Source organism: Crinia signifera, chromosome 5 (assembly GCF_055691185.1).
Source record: "Crinia signifera chromosome 5, ASM5569118v1, whole genome shotgun sequence".
NCBI classification, from domain to species: Eukaryota; Metazoa; Chordata; class Amphibia; order Anura; family Myobatrachidae; genus Crinia; species Crinia signifera.
In genome coordinates, this window is record NC_139221.1 from 45,989,180 (window position 1) to 46,011,335 (window position 22,156).

The 22,156-nt window shown below is 46.6% G+C and overlaps 1 protein-coding gene across 1 annotated transcript in view; it reads left to right on the forward strand.

Annotated features, from left to right (window-relative positions):
* Nucleotides 1-524: 524 nt before the first annotated feature.
* LOC146079438 (uncharacterized) overlaps nucleotides 525-22,156 on the forward strand; it is a 46,447-nt gene continuing 24,815 nt past the window's right edge. Inside the window, exon 1 of the mRNA XM_083186218.1 lies at nucleotides 525-589. The gene's annotated coding sequence lies outside the window, so the exon portion shown is untranslated. The remainder of the gene's footprint in view (nucleotides 590-22,156) is intronic.

The following is a 22,156-nucleotide window of genomic DNA, read 5'->3' on the forward strand; positions in this document are numbered from 1 at the left end:
TGTATAATTTCATATTATGCAAATAAAAGATGTGACTTAAGTGCTGATTGGTTGCCATGGGCCACTTCTCCTCTGGCTCACTTCTCCCCCCTTATCACTGCTTCATACATCTTCCCCAGAATATGGTGTAAGTTAGTAATGACTGCACCTGTGTACTGGCTAGCATACTTGCCTACCACAGCTGTTTCCTCTCTGGGAAAAGCCCGGAGATGAGACTCTCTGCAGCTTGTCTGGGGGGCAGATGCCGTGCCGTAAATGCCGTGATTCGCTCTTCGAGGAGGGGGTGGTAATAAATTATGCAATTTGCGTCATTTTAGCCTCACCCTCCGGGAGTGGGACCTGATTTTTGGGACCCTCCCAGACATTCCGAGATGGTACGTAAGTATGCTGGCTAGGCTTTGAGGAAAACATGCACTGCTGGGACCATGAGGACTGACACTCAGGGGTGCTGCAGCAGCCTTTCTCCCCAGCTCAGGACATAGTACTAAGCAGCATGTGCTGAGCTGGGGAGAGAGGCAGTTGCTGTGACAGTTGGTTCTCTCTAAACCTGCAATGAAGGAGGAGGAGCAGGACTCTCCAACAGGCCCAGGTAGAAAGTACCACTCCCCCCCCCCCCCCCACACCCCCTTCTGCGCCACTACTGACACTGAGAAGCACTGCACAGCAAAGGTAGTGACTGGTCTTAGTGTGATGTCGGATATGTGTAGGTATGCGCCAGCAGCGCGTGCACCAGGGTTGTGTCACACACATCACACACACTCACGGACTGTTATTGTACAGAGTTTTATTGTACATTGGTTATCTATAGATAGATAGATAGATAGATAGATAGATAGATAGATCTATCTATAACTATGTACAATATTTACAAATTTACATATATACAAATATACACAAAGGTATATACTGTCCATGTCACCACCGACCAGCAGCAGTACGGATATATATATACAGTCTGATTAGGCAGTTCAGCATAAGCATCAATATAATGATGTTATAGGGTACAAATCCCTCCACTTCTGGTAGCCCGATGCCAGGCGCCAAGTTGCCAATACCCGGGCCAACAGTATCTCAGGCTCCTCCTCCTCCTCTATGGGGGTCAGTGTAGGTGTAAACCTGGGGAGCTTGTGCCTTCTGCTCTTTCTGGTGGTAAACCTATGGCGCTTGAGCCATCTGCTCCTTCTGCTGCTAAATGCCGGTGGTGTGGTAATTATCTTCCACTTCCATAACAAATATCTCTGATCTTCAGTTGGGAAATCGCCGTCTCTATCACAGACATCGGCATTCTGGGATTTCACATGTGCAGCGCACTGCACATCAGCATCGTCATCACAACACTTGGTCTGATAACAGCCCATCTTCACAGATAACGTCTTCCTTCATCCAGTTTCCGTGAAGATATGAGCCCAGAGCCAAACAGCTCAGACCATGTGATCAGTAGTACATTGTGACATCATCACTCTGAGACATCAGCACTCTGAAGCCTCAGAGTTTCTCACATTTGCATATGGCAAAATCCTTTAGATGTTTATGGAAAATAGCGTTTTGCGGTAGTTTTGATAATTAATTTGCAGGCTTGCACGGGGCGGGTTCTCTTTTCTAGGCAGCAGCCAGTGGTGTAACTATAGAATGTGCAGGGGGTGCACCTACCATTTAAGGGGGCCCGTGGCCGTGGGCACAGCAAGGAACCCCCTGCATCAAGTTTTTTTTTTTATCCACCACCGCGGTGTAGCCGGGTGTTAGCAGTACTCCTTGCTAAGAGAAGCACTGCCGTGTCTTTTGTGGCTCCCTCCCATCCCTGTCTCTCCGCCGGCGGGTCGGCAGCAGCAGCACCGGAAGATACACACAGTCACATCCACGGTGCTGACTGCTTACCACCGCTCCGCCCACCTGCAAATAAGGGACAGGAGCACGGGGTCCTATGAAAAGCAGCGCCGGCAACTACAGCGCACCCCTAGCTGGGGGGGGGGGGGGGGCTACTGTCTGCAATGGAGCCTCCTGGGGGAGTGGTGTTAGTGCCATGGAGCCTGTTGGGGGGGGGGGGGGATCAGGGAGTGGGGCTACTGCCATGGACCCTAATGGAGGGGGGGGGGGTACTGTCTGCCACCCATGGAATTCTGCCCATGTGTTCCCCAGACATTGCAGCACTATATAGGGAGATCATATCATGCATGTACAGGGAGACATTGAATATATGTATGGATGTACGTATATACTGTATGTATGTATGTATGTATGAGAGAGACAGTGTATGTATGTATGTATGTATGGATGTATATATGTATGTATGTATGTATGTATGAGGGAGACAGTTTATTTATTTGGTACTTGTTTTCTAGCACGGGTCCCGTTGTGGTTAATCGCATACCTTAAGTTTAGGTAAGTTAAGGTATGCGATTGACGCGACCGACGCAATATTAGGCTATTTTTAGCCTTTATTGCCGGCATGGATAAAATCTCGTTCATCGCGTCCATCGCATGCCATTATAATGGCATGCAATGCGACCGACGCAATTTTACATACATGTATGGAACAATATGAAATGGCCCAATGGGCCCGATTTTTGGGTATTAAGTATGTGAAATGGCCCCACATTGTTAACGCCACCCCACTATTGACGCCAACCCGAAGCGTGGCGAGCCCCGCGAGGGGCCGCGTAATACCTGTGAAGTAATGCGCGTCCCCTCACGGGGCTCGCTGCGCTCGCCACGATCGCGTCAATTGCATCGCATGCGATTTGGTTGCATGTGATGCGATCGACGCGATTTTTTAGGTCCCGATCAATGCAATTTAAATCGCTGGTGCCGTGCTAGGAAACAAGTACCATTTATTTATTTATTTATTACCAGTTTCTTATATAGCGCAGCATATTCCGTTCCGCTTTACAAAGGAGACAGGGATACAACAAACAGGGTATTTACAGACAGTCAAAATGTAGGAGGGCCCTGCTCGCAAGCTTACAATCTATAGGATGTAATATGTGTATGTATGTATATGTATATGAGGGAGACAGTGTACAGTATGAATGTATGTATGTACAGTATGTATGTATGTATGTATGTATGTATGTATGTATGTATGTATGTATGAGGGAGACAGTGTATGTATGTACTTTGTATGTACTGTATGAATGTATGTATGTATGTATGTGTGTTTCATCTTGCCCAGCAGAGCCCCGCACCACAGGGAATCAGCCAAGCCCACAGACAGGAAGTCGTCCAAATAGTGAGTGACCCCTGTTTCACCCGAGCACTGCGTGACGCACCAAAGCAAGAAGCTACTAAAGCATTCAAAGTACGCCGCAGGACACGAACAGCCCATGGGCAAACATCTGTCGACATAGACCCCTGTTGGCAACCTGAATGCCATGTACCTGAACTAATCGGGATGCAAGGGGAGCAAACAAGGGGAGTGGCAGGCATGGCAGGGGCTGCTGGCACATCAGCAGGAGTGGACGAAGCCGACGGCTTCAGACTCATCCATAACTCCACGTCTTTGCACCCGAAGTCCATGATGTGAGAACCTGACTGCTTGTGATCGAATTCCTCATCATATGACCGCCACGACATGCCCCCATTGGCCACAAACATTGCATGCATCATATGCATAAAATGCACCATGTTCATATGCTCCTGTGGCCTCGTCTCCAGGTAGCATGCCGCGAACATGAACAACCCTGTTTGCCACCTCTGATACGTACAGTAAGCCTCCTCACCTATTCCCCCACGTCGCTTGGCAGCACGGTAATCCTTTTCCACCTGCGCTGTCATCATAAAAAAAGTTGACGTACTTCCTCTCCTTTATCCTATCCCGCACGCTACGCCTTAACCCTTTATGTACAGCTGTGTATTTACAGTGAACTACCTCACCTTTAGGGAATAGCGGAGAGCCAGAGCTACCACTAGTGGACCTGGAACGCCAGTGATGCCTCCTAGAGCGCCTATGCTAGACCTGTGCCCCCCTTCCTCGCCAGAGGTCACCACCTCTGACCCAGAGGAGGGCGATGTGCGAGAGGACCTGCGCCTGCGCTTCCTGCGAATAGGTGTGGACCCACCTGTGACTGCGGCTGCAGAGGGCACTCCCACCTCGTCGGAGGGCCTGGCCACCTCCCCCGGCGGGACGACCGGAACGGCATCCGTGGAGACAGGTAGAGGTGGAATGGCCGGCACCACAGCCGGTGCCAAAGGAGGAGTAGCCACTCCGGGTCCGGCGGGATCAGCAGGTGGTGGAATACCTAGGGCTGCCAAGACCTGTGCGGACACTGCTCCCAAATTCAGAGACCCTGAAGGGGACGCTCCTACATTCTTCTGTGCCGCTGCACTTGCCCCAGCCCCTGGAAGAGCTGCCCGTCCTAACAATGGTGCCAAAATAGCCACCAACTGTTGCACTGCCAGAGCAGTGGCCCCTTGCTGTGCTGCCTGAACCTGAGGGGGTAACACTGGCGCCACCGCTGGGGGAGGGGGAACCGCCACACCCCCACCTGTTGCAACGCGCTGAGGCAATAGCCTCGCTCTACTCAGCTAGCCCTGCGCAGCGGTGACATAACGGGCACCCCAGGTGTCCATGAGGGGGTGACAGGCCACAACCCCACATCTTGCATGGGAGGTAAAGAGGCTGCAGGTACAGCGCTGCCCACCGGCGTGCCCCTCCTTGCCAGAATCGTCTCACCCCCCGGGAAGCCAGAACTGTAAGAGGGTGCATGCCCAGCAACTGCAGATCCCTGGGTAACCACTGCATGGCCTGTGGCACCCCACAGCACTCTGGCCACCCTGTCTCCCTCATGACCCACACCCCTGCCCCTACCACCCCTGATAGCTACAGCCCCTCCGGCCGTCACTGCGCCTCTCCTGCCGAGGCCTGCATGCCGGATCCTGGGAGCCTCCCCACGCCCGCCGCCATGCCCGTGGTTAGCAGTGCCAGATGGCGGGGAGCCAGCCAGAGCTGGGGACCCGTGACCCAGGTACCCTGGATCAAGGAATCGGGCGGGGCATAGTGACACAGCGTGGGCGCGGCATACTTAGGCCGAACAACACTAGGGAGATTATATGCATGCAGCCACTAATCCAAACCCTGACAGGGGAGCACACAGGCAGGCAGCTAAGAAACAGGAGGAAAGAAAAGCAAGGAGAGAGGCAGGTTAGAATAAAAGAGAGGAAATTACAGTATTATAGAGAGCAAGTCTGGGTCACTACCTTATCCTTGGAGAAATTTGTTCCAAAGAGGAAGATCACCTGACTTCCTGCCTACGCCTAACACATAGAACTCCTCCCCTGATCCCTAATTGGCTATTCCTATCCTTGTCAGAACACCCTGGCAACTTGCTACTTAAAGTGCCAGCATCTCAGATCTCTTCGGTGGTTTATGTCACCTCTTGCTTAAACAGCCCTCGGTTTTCTGAAAACACACAAGATCATATCCACCAACTTTCCAGAAGTTTACAACAGCCTTGGGCTTCACTGTGACAGTTTTGTGTACTTGGACATCTGGCATTTTGAGGCAGTGGATGCAGTAGAGAATGGTGGGCCCAGATGCAACAAAATGCATTTAGCACAACCTGCACTGGCTGCAACACATAGAAGCAAAATTGGGCTGCATGGCAAGGCAGGGAGTGGCTTTCTACAGAAAGCCAGTTCTCTGCCTATAGCAACTCTGACTGGCAGTCCCAAAGGGAGAGAAAACCTCCCAATGAGACTGCCTTACCGCGGGTAACTGGCAGCTTGAAATTCCAATAGAAGTTGCTGCCAGGGGGGGGGAGGGGGGGTGTGTGTGGCATGCAGTCCTGCAGCCCATAGGTAAAAGCCGTCACTGAAGATGACCATACTTCCTGCCTTTACTTGGAATGCAGTTGCACACCACACAAATCCTACAGGGCGCATTCTGTATTATGCATGATAAATTTATATTTCATTGATATAATACACAGATAAAGGGCGGGATGTATCAACGCTTACCGTGGCGTTGACATCCCGTTTTCGCGTTGGTCCCTTGTTCGCTTCATGTATTAATAAAGTTTTCGTTTTCTATTGTTGAAAAAACTCCGCCGGGTTGAAGTATCGCGGAGTTTCCGGCGCGAAACATCCTCCCATTGGACAGCATTGTAGCTGAAGCGCTGTGTGATGTATTAACACTCGCAGCGCTCAGCTTCTCTTCTATATAATTCGCCTTATATTGCTGGCGAACTGCAGTTGTGACAGTTCAATTATTAAAGTATAATGTATTTTTACAGTGTGTTATTTACCTTATGAAAACAGGTTGTGCTGTGGGATGTATTTTACTTGTTGTATGGGAGGCAAGATTGGTTTTTTTTTGGAAGGTGTGAGGCACAGATCATCAGGGCTAGGCAAGAGGCAGTGTGCCTCACACCTCACTGCCTCTTGCCTAGCCCTGATGATCTGTGCCTCACACCTTCCAAAAAAGAACCAATCTTGCCTCCCATACAACAAGTAAAATACATCCCACAGCACAACCTGTTTTCATAAGGTAAATAACACACTGTAAAAATACATTATACTTTAATAATTGAACTGTCACAACTGCAGTTCGTCAGCAAGTCAAGCTGAGCGCTGCGAGCCGGGGAAACCCAGCCAGCAGCAGGACGCATCTGCGCATGCGCACAAAAAAAAAAAAAACGAAAAGATTTCGGGAGAGGTCCACATTAGCGCGGACCAAAGATATGCATAAAATCATCGTAAATAACGCGAAAATCATCGCAAAACAATCGCGAAAAAAGCGCAAAAAAACGGAGTCCACTTCACTACAGAAAAGTGAATATTGATACATCCCGCCCAAAATGCTAATAATACACAAACCCCCCAGGGAACAACAAAGGTACAGTCAGGGTTGCCGACTTTTACAATCTCCTCTCCAGGAGAACCCCGGAGAGGAGACTGTCTACATCACTTCTGGGGGCGGGGCCTGGTGGAGACATCATCAGTCCCTGCCCCCAGTAATGCAAATACCGCAATACGCGGGTCTACGGTGAGGTGGCGGGGCTAAATATACGCGATTTTCCTATTTAGCCCCGCCCCTTCTGTCGAAATGCCGCGAATCGCGGCATTTTAACGCTACGGCCACCACAAAGTACATGAGGGAGGAAGGGGACAGCCGGAATCTGGGAGGGTTGCCCCCCTTTCCGGGGGACCGGGAGGGGGACCCGATTTTCGGGATCCTCCCGGCCATTCCGGGAGGGTTGGCAACCCTGGGTACAGTTAATGAAAAATCTGACATTACTCTTTACATATAAAAATGTAGGATTAACACTTATTTAAGTTGAAACCTTTTACATACATAATGAGATACATGATGAAACAATGATGAATTCTTGGCACAGCTCCAAGCTACAGGACAACGTTAGGTTAAAGTTTGTTTAAATATCAGTATAGAGTGTTAAAGGAATAGTTTACTTAAAGCAGTGAAGTCTGGTTATCGTTACAAAATCCCATTTCTTAATTATATAGGACACCTACTAGTAACACCCATATGGGATCACCAATATTGTTATAACGGTACTTGTTTCCTAGCACGGCGCCCGCGATTTTGATTGTATTGATCGCGGAAAAAGAAATCGCATCGATCGCATCGCATGCAACCAAATCACATGCGATGCGATCGATGCGATCAACGCGATTTTTACATTGGAATCAATGTAAAATGGTCCCTGTGACCCAATTTTACATTGATTTCAATGTAATAAGCACCAAAAACCCTAATTTTAATAGCAAACACCCCCCCTCATGGTTGAAATGCCCCCCCATTGTTAACGCCACCCCACTATTGCCACCAACCCGAAGCGTGGCGAGCGGCGGCGATACGCGTCCTCCGACCTTTTCATACCCCCAGTATCCACATCGGCATGGAGTTGATGTTATAAAGTGTGGCGAGCCACCGAGCCCGAAGCGTGGCGAGCGGACGTGCATTACTTCACAGGTATACGCGTGCGCTCGCCACGCTTCGGGCTCGGTGGCTCGCTACGCTCACCACAATTTATAAAATCAACTCCACGCCGACATGGATAGTGGGGGTATGAAAAGGTCGGAGGACGCAAACCGCCGCCGCTCGCCATGCTTCATGTTGGCGTCAATAGTGGGGTGGCGTTAACAATGGGGGGGGGGCATTAACCACACTTAATACCCATTAGGGGGCATATACAATGAGAAATTGCCCATATTGGCCCATGTCCCATTGTTCCCTATGTAAAATCGCGTTGATCGCGTCGATCGCATGCCATTATAATGGCATGCGATCGACGCGATCAACGCGATTTTAACTTTCAAAACTCATTTAACATTGTTCTCTATGGGAAAATCGCATTGATCGTGTCAGTCGCATTGCATGCCATTATAATGGCATGCGATAGACGCGATCAACGCGATTTTCTCATTACCGGCAATTAAAGCTGGTAATTGACAGAAAATCGCATCCATCGCGTCGATCGCATGCCTTAAGTACCTTAACTTAAGGCATGCGATCGAGTACGACGGGCGCCGTGCTAGGAAACAAGTACCGTTATAACTAATACTAAAAATGAGAATACTCAAATGAGAAGTTACTACATCAGACCTGCTATCTTCCAGCACAGCGCTACTTTCACAGGTAACACCAACACAGGTCCGGAGACATCCAAATACCAAATTCCGACACAACTTCAATTCAAAACTTGACAGTAACTCTGATGTCAGACTTAGCACTCTAAAGTTAACATGATAATTAAATCTTTTTCATAAATGAGAAGGTCATGTTCTAAATATTTGATTGACTTTGAGGTCTATGTACTAAGCATTGGAGAGAGATAAAGTGGATATAGATAAAAGTTACACATAATCAGCTCCTAACTGACATTGTTACAGGCTATGGGCCAGATGCACTAAGCTTCAAAAGTGATAAAATTGAGAGTGATAAACAGCCAGCCAATCAGCTCCTATCTTCCATGTCACAGACTGTGTTTGAAAAATGTCAGACAGGAGCTGATTGGCTGGCTGTTTATCACTCTCCATTTTATCACTTTTGAAGCTTAGTGCATCTGGCCCTGTGTTTGAAAAATGTCAGGAGCTTGTTGGTTGGTACTAGGGATGCCAATCCCGTGGCATTTTTTCAATCCCTGAATTCGGGACTGAAAAATGACCAATCCCGGAATTGGAACAGACCAGCACACAGGATTGTTGCAAAGAAACAAATTGTATTGAAGATTTACAGCATGGTGAGTTGAAATGACATTAGGCTGACCCGACAGCCGTTTCTACCGGATTCCTTCCTAGTTTTATCAGGGGTAAGTGCTGTGTGTGTGTGTGTGTGTGTGTGTGTGTGTGTGTGTGTGTATGTATATATATATATATATATATATATATATATATATATATATATATATATATATATATATATATATATATATATAGAGGTTTTGATAGAAGAAAACAAACGCGGCACTCTGGGAATTTGAGCATAAACGTGTATTGTAGCAAAAGTAGCTTCCAACGTTTCGGGGTCTGTATCACCCCTTTGTCAAGGAATATTGTGCAATAAAACATACATCAATGTGCTTACCTTTATCAAATAAGTGAGAGGGTGAGCAGGTCATGTCTGCGGGCGTGCTGGGATCAAACAGGAAATGGAGCAGCGGTGATAGGCGGCGGATGTCCTGCCTATGACACGCAGTGTGGAGCGCAAGCGGTGGGTTGCTATGGAGATCGCTATGAGCGAGCCCCTGACGCGCATACGTTGTTACGATCCCAGGTTTCCCCCGACGTGACTGGTTCACCCTGTAATACATGCAGTAAGATATAAAATGTGTATATACATATGATATTAACGCAAACAGTGGAAAATAAGATGCATCACACAACGTGATGCAAAGTAAGTGTAAAATCACAAAACAAAAGCAAGTGTTAATTTATCAAAGAATACACATAACGATACATGGGGGAAAGGACTAATTAGTGGCATCAGTCAACTATTGTATAATCAATATCATATTGAAGAATATATTTACTGAGAACACTCAGTTTGGATGTAATACATATTAGTCGACACAGTTTGTGTCATCAATCATCATAGGTAATTCCAATGTAATCGGATATTATGGAAATAAATATCACTGTGGATAATCACCTTTTAAAGGGCTAATGTTGGCATGTTATGTAGGTCCAAACAGAAATTATAAAAGAGGGACAAATGATTGTAACGAGAGGGACAGTATAGATAGATAAGTCAGAGAAGAAAGAAAGGCACACGATTTGAAGAGACTCTCTCTTTACGATTAATCTATAAATCCAGCAAGTTGTATGTGTCCAAAATTAAATTGAAAACGGGGGACAAATCAATGTAATGAGAGGAGCAGTATAGTAAGATAAGTAGGAGATGAAATAAAGTACACTATGTGAGCTTCAACACACTTTGTTTAATTAAACATGTCGTCCAGGACATGATGTGTGCAACACTAAGTCAGAATAGTGGAGCTTATTGAAGTGACAATAGTAAATCACATGCAGTCAAAGAGACTTATAGTGAGAAAATAATTTTACAAGCGTAATCTATACGAATTTTATCATAATAAGGTCAATTATATCTCAAGGTATGTCCTTGGTCAGTTTATGTAGATGTATAGGTCCAAACATAAATATTGAATGTGGGACAAAAAATATAATGAATGGGAGCAGAATAGTGAGACAAGCCGGAGATGAAAAAAAGCACACTGTGTCGTCTCTAAGGGGGTTATTTTGGTTCACTCTTTCTGACAAATTCCTTCTTAGATGGACAAAACCATGTGCACTGCAGGTGGGGAAGATGTTACATGCACAGAGAGCGTTAGATTTGGTGGGGTTTTACTTCAAAGTGAGATCTATATTGCAGTGTAGAAATAAAGCAGACGGTATTTACCCTGTACAGAAACAAAATAACCCACCCAAATCTAGTTCTCTCTGCACAAGTTACATCTGCCCCCCCCCCCTGCAGTGCACATGGTTTTGCCCATTTTGAGAACCAATTTGTACTACGATCAGATCAGAATAAGGGCCAATGTACCCACTACAAATGGATGTCAGTCTCTCTAGGGAAAAACCAAGAAAAAATGTAGGGAGAAATCAACAAATCGGAAAAGGGTGCAGGGACAGCAAGTAAAGCAGAGATGAAGAAAAAGCACACAAATGAGGACAATTATGGTCCTGGAATGGTTAACGGGCAGGATGTGTTATCACCCACTAAGTCGACATTAAGTAGCACTTTTGAAGTAGTCTCTGGAAGGAATAACCAAAAATATCTAACAGGGATAAACCATACATAATCGGAATGGGGAAAGTGATAGTAAGATAAGCGGAGAGAAGGAAAAGCACACTAATATCATCATGGAGGTAAGGTGGTGTATATCAATCCTATGGTAATGGAGGCAACTTAACGATGGAGGAAGCTTAATATCAGGTATCTCTTTAGGATTAATCACAAAAAGATTGCATAGCTGAATTTATCATTAAGTCCATTAGGTTTCACACTGTTCAATTTATGTATCCACATCGCCTCTCTCTTCAATAAGAGTCCATCTCTGTCACCCCGGCGTAACGTTTCAGGAATGTGATCAACGATCATATGCTTCATATCACTGAGAGTATGCCCCATCTGGGCGAAGTGCTTGGCAACGGGCTGTTCGTTTTCCTTGCCAATAAGAGCTTTGTTAATTGAGGACCTGTGGAGGGCCATTCTAGTGCGTAATGTTCTGACGGTTTTCCCAACGTACAGGAGTTTACACGGACATTGGATGACATAGATCAAGTGAGTGGTAGTGCAAGTGACTACATGCCTGATAGGAAAAGATCTTCCATCTATTGGATGATGGAACTTAGATCCAGTCATCATATGCTGACAGGTGGTACAATGCAGACATTTGTAACATCCACTTGGTCGTTGTAAGAAGCCGGACTCAGAAGCTGTAATGCTCTTGGAAAAACCAGTAATGTCTCTGTGGACAATCTTATCGCTGATGTTGGTGCCCCTTGTGTGACATATAAGAGGTGTCTTATCGCGCAAACTAGTAAGGCTTGTATCACTCTTTATGATAGGCCACAGTGCCCTAGACGCTCTTGGGAGAACATATGATGCTGTATTATATCTTGTCACAAATGGTAATGCATTATCACGTCGGGTTTTATTAAGATTGGTTGACAGTAGGGACTTTCTGGACATCTTCAGTACCTCCCGTTTCTGGGTTTGCAGGGTATCACTTTTGTAGCCTCTTGCCTCGAATCTGGTTATCATGCCATCTAGTACAGTAGGTAATTCTTCAGTACTGCTGACGATCCTTGCAGCTCTCATCATTTGGGATCTCGGCAGCGCTTTTTTTAGAGAATTAGGATGGAAGCTATTACCTCTGAGTACATTATTTTTATCAGTTGGTTTCGTGAACAGACTCGTGCTGATACACCCTTCAGCAATCCTGATTTGAACATCCAAGTAATTAATCGTGCTCAATGATGACTGGTGGGTGAACTTCACTGGGGAGTCCCTTCTGTTGATGTTCTCCATCAAGAGATCGAATTCATCGATGCTGCCCCCCCATAGCATGAACAAGTCATCTATGTAGCGTGTGATTAGGATGATCTTACCAAACGCTTCCGGGTTGTCAATAAACATCGATTTGGTCTCCTGAAACATATATACATTTGCGAAGGAAGGGGAGACATTTCTTCCCATAGAACACCCAGATAGTTGTTTATAAAAGTCACCATTGAAAAGGAAGTAATTTTTGGTAAGAGTTAATTTCAACAAGTCCAAAAACAACTCATGATTAAGATCTTGCATCTCAGTAGATCTGAGGAAGGATTTCATGGCTTGAAGTCCTTCGTCATGGGGAATACAAGTATACAGACTACTGACGTCCATGACGCACAGTAGTGTATTAGGTGGTACGGACTGGAACTTGTTGAGAGTATTCAGGAAGTCTGTCGTATCTTGTATATAAGTCGGCTGGCTTTTGATGAGGGGCTGTAGTATCCCATCCAGGAACTGGGAGATAGGCTGGAAAATTGAATTGCGGGCTGATATTATTGGACGCCCGGGTGGATCTTGAAGATTCTTGTGGATCTTGGGCAGCGTGAAAAATATTGGGACAGTGGGATGCGATTGCTCAAGTGCTTTCTGTAACTTAGATGTAATATGTCCAGAGGATACTGCCTTGGTGAGCAAGGTGTCAACTTCAGCTTTGAATCTCATAGTGGGGTGACTTGATAATTTTTCATACACGGATGAATCTTGTAACTGCCTTTCACACTCCGCGGTATATTTCGTTAAGTCTTGAATGACAAGGCCACCGCCTTTGTCGGCCGCTCTAAAGACAACATCGCGGTATCCGCTTAAGTTAGAGAGTGCCCTCTGTTCTTTTTTGGATAAATTTGAATGACAGGTCTGGTTCGCTCCATCAAATTTATTGATGGCTGTATCTAACAGGCGAGTGTATGTCAATATAGCTGGATTCTGGGAAGGAGGGTCGAATGAGGACTTAGATTTAGCTTTAATGAATTGTGCATGTTGCTCTGTGCTGGGCATCGGGGGTTTGCCCTGAAAGAACTCTTTGAGCCTCAAATTTCTCGAGTGGCGGTAAAGGTCTATCTTCCAGGTGAGGTTATCAAAGGAGGTGGTGGGGACAAAAGAAAGTCCATGGTTAAGGACACTCAATTCTTCTCCAGTAAAATGACGGCTTGACAAATTATACACAAGAGACTCTAGCGGTTGCTGGTTTTTCTTGTGGATGCGCGAACACTGGCTGCCCCTGCGGGTGGCCTTCCACCTCCTCTTCTTTTGGAGGTAGTGGGAGTTGACACTACCTCGGAGTTCCCCAAAGGGATCGGTTGTTCAGGGGTATCAGATTCAACATTAAACTCGCTATCACTGTTTGATGAGTGATCCGTCTTCCGATGTTTCCTGTTTGATCCCAGCACGCCCGCAGACGTGACCTGCTCACCCTCTCACTTATTTGATAAAGGTAAGCACATTGATGTATGTTTTATTGCACAATATTCCTTGACAAAGGGGTGATACAGACCCCGAAACGTTGGAAGCTACTTTTGCTACAATACACGTTTATGCTCAAATTCCCAGAGTGCCGCGTTTGTTTTCTTCTATCAAAACCTCTATACTACTGATCCGGAGGGCACCTGGGTCCTGTACCTTGTTGGAGGAGTGCCAGGCCTATCTCTAACGCTTATATATATATATATATATATACATATATAGGAATCCAAAGAGGGAGGCACTACAGCAACTGTTGCTGTTGTGCCCTGAGGAAGGGGCTTTCATCTCCGAAAGCGCTTGGCGCTATAAATACAGCCGTTTTTGCTTACTTATACTGGAGTGCCTCCTTCTTTGGATTCCTATTGATTGATGCGGAGTGCACCTGGACTTATTCATTTAAATGAGTGCCGACCAGCAGTGGAATTTATATATATATATATATATATATATATATATATATATGAAAAAGGCAAAAGGTACCTAACACCGCGCCCTAATAGCCCAAAGCAGCACCTCTGAAGGTCCCCTGTTAGCTGGAACCGATAGAAATACAAAGAATCAGGGTGCGCTAAGGTAAATCATACAACTGATAATGATTCAAAGGTACAAATATTTAATATAAAATGCCAAACAATGGCTAAAGGTAAATGTCATGCAAAGTTACACTATGGTATCACAATAAGTTTTACAATCTGAAGAAAGGCCCAACGCGTTTCGTCAACCACGTGACTTCATCAGGGGCGTTTGATGTCTTGATTGAAAACTCGTGCAAAAAATATATAGATTTCTTTTTTTACACAGACCAGCCAGCAGGGGGCCGGAGCCGAGCTGCTCATTAGATATTCATATATTCACTTCACCCGATCATTACATATGCATGATCGGGTGTAGTGAATATACCCGGTCCCCTGCTGGCACCCCTGGGGGGCAGCCTGTGCTGCCTGGCACCCGGGGAGCCCACCTCTCCCCCACAAACGTTCTGGGGCAGGCAGGGAGACTTCCATCTCCCTGCCTGCCACCGTCCTCAGGCTCCCTGCGGCGTCCGCCGCAGGAGCTCAAATTCGCCGGTCAGGGGCAGCGAGCCCCTGACTCGTTGAATACCGGAGCCGGCGAGGCTCCGGAACGCAGCGAGCAGTGGCGAATGTGCAGCGAATCCTAAACAGGATTCGCTGCACATCACCAGTATTCACATTGAATACTGCCCTATGTCTCCTCCTGGGTGTTCTATCTCCTACAAGGATAACTGGTAGAATCTACCATATCGGCGTCTAGTGTGTATAGGCCTTTACATCCAAATGTAGATCCCAAAGCAGTTAGTAAGATCTACTGCACTTGATGAAGAAAATACACTGATACAGTACGTTTCAGAGCTTGTTCCTGTATTGTGTTGTACACATGGTTTCATATAAGTGCAGGGTTGCCTACCCTCCCGGAATGGCTGGGAGGGTCCCGGAAATCAGGTCCCCCTCCTGGCCCCCGGAAAGGGGGGTAAGTTTCCCCGGGATGTGGCCAGTCTCCCGAACCCCCCCTTGGTAGGGGGGTCGTGGGAGCAAATTACATGAATCGTGTCTTTGTAGCCCTGCCCCCTGCTGTGCTCTCAGCGTGTGGGTTTGTGCTACCTCCATTACCCTTCTCACATCATGTCACTGCCCCTGTCACATGCAGCCTAGTTGTCCCTGACATATCATGCATGTCCTGATATACTTTGTGCTGCCGTCCAACCACTAGGGGTGCTAGAAGTATCTTACCCCCACAGTGTGAGTCAATTATACCTAGGGTTGCCACTTTGCTCATCATCGATTCCTGGAGATCCCCCTCTAGTAAGTAATGGGAAAGCGGTTGCGGCCTTATGAAATGGGCGTGTCCTACTTGGAAAAGTTGGCGTGGCCTCCACACTATCTAAGAATCTAAGAGGGTCATTCTGGTTGATTTGCAAGGCTGCCAAAGCAAGCCCGGCGAATGAGCGCCCACCAGTGCCCCCCTCGAAGTGTGGGTTCGCCCGCACAGGCTGCGAATGGATGATTAGATCACATCAATTAAGACCGGAACTTCCTCTAACTGTTCCTACAAACCCAAAAAGCATCTACCTATAATAGTACCCTATTTAAGGAGCAGCCAAGCATCAGTAACCATCTGCACATGCCAGCCATAATCTTTAGAAGTCCATGCCACGGCACCCAAGCCTGGCGTGCGTTCCACTGCTGTGGAATGCATCACCAGAGCCCGGAACCAGAAGTAGCGTCAGAGCAGAGATTCGGCGTACACTCCGCCTTCCACAGAGTACAATCAACAACGATCAGAGGAGGCGGAAGTTGCAGCCGCATAACTCTTCCATACTAAACAGTGTAACCCAGCATATTAAGAGATGCGTGTCACACTGTGTACAAGAGGAGCGCACAGCCATCTTTAAACATGGTCGCTTAACCCTGTACACACTGTGGCGGCGGGAGCACAAAGGCACGGGCAGCAGCGGCACAGGAAACTGAAAAAGCCTCCTTGAGGGTTGCCACAAGATCCGGGAGAATCCCGGAAATCCGGGAGAGATCCTTTCACACCAGACAATGCTGGGAGTTACCCGGGAATATAGTCCGTGGATTATGCAGGGACATAAGGTTGGTCCCTTTCACACCAGCCTAATCCCTGCATTTTCTGGTATGAGGGGGCAGGCGGCGGGGGAAGATGCTGGTGGGGCCATCTGGGGATTGGCTCAGGGTGGAACTATACCAAGTAGTCACCCAGCAGCTTCCCCAAGCAGCAAAATCAGGTGTCGGCGGCTCCTTCCCCAACACTGTGCTATAAAAGCTGTCAGACACGGCACGGCAGCACCAGGAGATGTGCGGCTGAAGACCCAATGTACACCCCGACAGCAGCAGCAGCTGTGTTCTTTGCAGAGCGGTAATGTGAGTCTCCTACATGCCGCTGCCCGGGACCACTGGCGGAGCTCCAAGAAGCACCTGATGATGTGCCTGCAGAGTGATGGAGCGGGCACGGGTGACAGCAGCCCAGGAGTGGGGGATGTGGGGCTGGAGACCCTTTCGGGGAGGATGATCCCCATCACCGCCGTCCTGGATATGAAGTCCCCGGAGATGGAGAGCCCCGGCGGCAAGCCCGCCTTACCCCACAAGCTGTTAAGCCGGATTGGGCCATTTCTCATTAGCCAGTAACTCGGGCTGGTCACAGGAACATCCCTGCTGGCTAGCAGGGTTGAAATCCTAGCAATATTACCCGGGAACCTTTCACACCAGTGCTAGTTGCCGGTTGTTCCCGGGCCCAAACCGGGAATTTAGGCTGGTATGAAATGAGTATCAGTGAGTCAATCTCCTTCTTTACCTTTTGGGAAGGTTATAGTTTAAAAATACAGCAAAAGAAGTTTCATATCAATATACAGAATCACTAAAACTAATACATTAATGGATTTCGCTGGATGGCAGTACTTGTAGGACTCAGTAAAAGCACAAATGAAAGCTTCTGTTGGAAATCATTAAAAATTGAAAATAAAGATTACAATCATGCCGACTCAGCACTTGCAACAGTTGCACTCGCTATGGTTCAATACGCCACACAGTTACATCTACAATTTACGACTTTTGTGACAAGATGACCTAGTAGGGTTCCTCAAAAATGCTTCTTGCACATCATTTACAGTCCCTGCCAACCATGTGTCCCATGACACAGGTATCCAGTTATTTCATTTTGTACCACGCATGAAGAATTGTCTTGTCTGTAGGTGCTTCAATTTTGTACTTTGTATGAATTTTCCACGGTACTGTCACAGTGGACTCACATTTAGCAAATTCCAAAACACAATAAGCTTTCTGTACACCATTTTCAATTAAAATCTGCCTACCAGTTGTTTGTGCATTTATCGAGTCCTACAAGTGCTGCCATCTAGTGAATTTAATTAAAAACTTAAAATGAGTCTCTAAAGTGAAACTTTTTTGTTTGTTTGCTTTATTCGTCATAGTTTTTTTTTTAACTATAACCTTCCCTAATCCCAAAGGTATATTGGAAAGGGTAGAGACTGCGCTTGAATTGATGACAGAGTAAGGTCAATTAAAAAGCAATTTAATTGTACAAAAACACACTAAAAATGAGCAAAAAATAAAATATGGTACACAATGGTATGGGAAGGGAAGGGGGGATATAAAAGCTGCATCCACTTATTGTAATGTCACCTTTGAAAGTCCACAGTTCAATGTGAGACTAGGAGATGGTTGGAAAGATTGACCTCTAGACCTGGCCAAAGCGGTATTTCGATGGTACTTCCTCCAATTTTATAATGGGGGTGGCATTCCTCCCAGTTGGAATATCAGAAGTGGTAATGACGAGTCCGGTGGGTGACCCCGGGTGGGTGTTTAGATAGGCTGGCTTGCCTTCAGATGGTTTGTACCTCACTCCGGTCGATGGGCTGATGGTCAATGCAAGGCTGGATCTCCTGTAGGTTTTTAGGTTGTAGATGGTGATAGCTGGATGGCAGCAGGGTAGATGGGCAGTGTGGGTGCCTGGGCCAATGCGTTTCGCCGCTATAAGCAGCTTTTTCAAGGTGGTTAAAGACAGGCAGGGGTAGGGGTATATATACCTTGGATAATAGGTAAAACATGTGCACCTGTGTGCAAACAATTAACTTTACATTGCAGAAAAACGTTTAAAAACATACCTTATGATGAGCAGGAGACAAAACTTAGTAGACAGTATCCCAAAGGGAATTATTAAAACATCCCATGCGCCCCTATTGCCCGGATATTAATATCCAGCAGGCTGGATAAATCTAGTATTATCGCAGGTCAGGGCCGACTGACACATCACTGTGCGCTGAGCGATCTTGCTGAGCGTTCTGAGCCATCTACATTGGTCAGAACGCTCAGCAAAACTCCCTGTGTGTAGGGCCATTATACCATCTCCTATCTTATTATATCAGATGCATATCTTTTGAATATGGGCTGTTGGAATGATGACATTATACTGTATACAGTTACTATGATCATATGATCTTCAATCTTGATTTCATCTATGTAAGTTAAGTTTCACAGGGGAAGGTTATTGATATTGGCAGTCCCAGGTTTACAAACAGAACTGAGTGAAAATAGGTTTGACATCAGTGTGAGCTATCAGTTGGAATACCTGGAAACATAGTAAACTGAACATGCTTGCATTTGACCTTGACCATCACAGATGGCTATCTGAAACCTGTGAACTCTATCTGCAAGTGCTTACGTGGAATATTGGGCAATAAAAAACAATATAGACTGTGTACAAAAGTAATGTATAGGATTCAGCAGTTTTTTCCAACTTCATTTTTTCTCTGAAATAAAATGTGCAATAGCTATAAGTAGTATGTATGTATATATATATATATATATATATATATATATATATATCTATATCTATCTATATATATATATATATATATATATATATATGGGTAGATGTATAAAGATATCAGCGTATAGGTGACGCCACTCATTCAAAGTACATATATATATATATATATATATATATATATATAATCAACAACAATATCTCTAAAATTGCGCTAAATTCCAATGGTGGTCGCTTCCAACCCTAAGTCCCCTACTAGTAATAACTACACAAAAATCTCCAAAACCAATAGTGTTTTCTAAGCGCCCAGTGTGTTAATATACAATTTTCTCATAAAAAGGAACATTTATACGTACATCTCTTATATATTTAGGCAGATCTGTCACTCATCCCCTGTGTAGCTAACGTTCCCGTCCCCTAGGGAAAAGACCAGTGTTTTATGTGTAATACCTCACCTCCCCCGCCCAGCCAGGGCTACCGTACACGCCCACCATCCACCATTACTCCACAGCCACCACCCACCATTACTCCTGCACCTCCCCCCCTCTGCCAGCACCCCCCCCCCCCCCCGGACCCCCGCGACCCCCTCCCGCGATTCGCAGGACCCCCGCGACCCCCCTCCCGCGATTCACGGGTCCCCCGCGACCCCCCCTCCTGCGATTCGCGGGACCCCTGTGACCTCCCCCCTCCTGCGATTCACGGGACCCCCACATACCACTATTATACAGCCTCCTGCACTCATGCACGCTCACTACCTCCCAGTGGGAGGAGACGCTCACCGACTGCCGGGAGCTGCATACTGTCCCCCACCCTCCTCCAGTTCTAGGGATGTCCATCGACCATCAATGATTTCAAATAATCGATGGTTTATGGCCGATGTTGAATACTTTTGCCATCGATGTGGGAGGACCAGATGGTTTCCCTACATCGATGGCAAAGGAGAACTGATCAAGTTTCAAAATTTTTTAAGGTGCCGGGACACGGAGCATAGCCCCGCCCCCCACACCCGGAAGTCCTACCACCAAGTTCTGATTGACCCACGGCCTATTCAGTCAGATATAATGGATGACCATCGATAGCTACAACAATCGATGGTTATCCAAGTAATATGTTACTACTATCGATGGCAGGGTGCAAAATCGCCATCAATGCCAACCATCAATGGCGTCTGCACCAATGCCTATCCCTACTCAGCAACAGCCAAAAACCTTTACTACCCCTCATGCCCACACACTTCTATCACTGCCCTGCCTCCTGGTCTCCTGCCCCGTAACTTCCGCCAGTGGGGACCCGCTCACCCTGTGTTGCCCACATTCCCCTATCATGCTTTACCACCCAGTCTCCTGCTCTCATGCACCCTAACTCCCACCCAGTAGGAGGAGACACTGACTCAGGGGCACCGTCCTGTGCTGCCACGCTGGACCCTCAGCCACTGGCAGAAGCTGCACAGTGTCCCCCACCCTCCTCTTTAGTCCCCCGTATGCCCACACACCCCTATCACTACCAGCTTCCTGCTTTCCTGAACTGTAACTTCCACCACTGGGGAGTCGCTGACGCTGTGTTGCCCACATACCCCTATCATGCCTTATAGTCCAGCCTCCTGCTCTCATGCACCCTAACTCCCACCCAGTAGGAAGAGACACTGACTCAGGCCCAACGTCCTGTACTCCTGTGCTGCTAAGCTGGACCCTCACCCACTGGCAGAAGCTGCACAGTGTCCCCCACCCTCCTCTTTAGTCCCCCTTATGCCCACACACCCCTATCACTACCCAGCCTCCTGTTTTCCTGTGTCGTGACCTCCACCAGTGGGGAGCCGCTGACTCAAAAACACCCTACTATACTATTGCACACACACCTAAACAACACACACGCACACCCTCCCACACCAACAAATGTCACTATACCCTCCACACTATCAATGTACATCTTACTCTGTAACCGCTTTTTAATTAAACAAAACAATACACACCCCCTTCCAAATCATATGCTCTCTATTTAACACATTTCACCTATAACTCAAGTTGCAATACAGGGCATCTTTCATCCAATTCTAACCATATTTCTCAAACGTTCACAAATTAAGGGGGCGCAGCCCTTTACGACAGTGTGAAGAGCGCCCGGAGGGCACGATGAATCACCTAGTAAAATATATTTAATAAAAATATCATAAAACAATTAAAACAATTAATGATTAATACTTCATTTTATACGACTCCTTGTAGCTGGAGTAGTTCATACAGCAATGATTTTTCCTTCACAGTTTGTGGCGGTTACCCAACACGTTTCGTTTCATCAAGAAACTTCATCAGGGGAAAAAACAATTGATCTTCTTAGTTAATACGCCTAATATAGGTATGATTATAAGAAAGAAGTAGTATGCCTCCATCCGACGCGTTTCACTGCCTATAGCAGCTTTGAAAAAGCTGCTATAGGCAGCGAAACGCATCGGTTGTGGCATACTACCATTACTTTTAGCACTTGCTGCCATTCCGGACATCATTTGGGTCACCAATAAGTGCTCTTTATTACAAAATGGGACATAACAGCCCCTTCAGCAACTTTCCAGCTTCACCAAGGCACGGCATCATTTTCTGGAGGAAAGCCACCTCTTTAAAGACTGGCCACAGAAAGTGGATACCCACGCTGCTTCAGATATTCCAATAGGACGGGAGGCACGCTACCCCCACCACCTAACTGGAGGAAGCATAACATTGTACCCATATCTAAGCTTTTGGGCCCATAAAGCAGGACTGAGCATTTCTCTCAAATTAAGTTGACGTTACCCACAATATTTTTCCGGATGCAGCAATTTTAATTTCACATACAGCATACATAATTAATTTT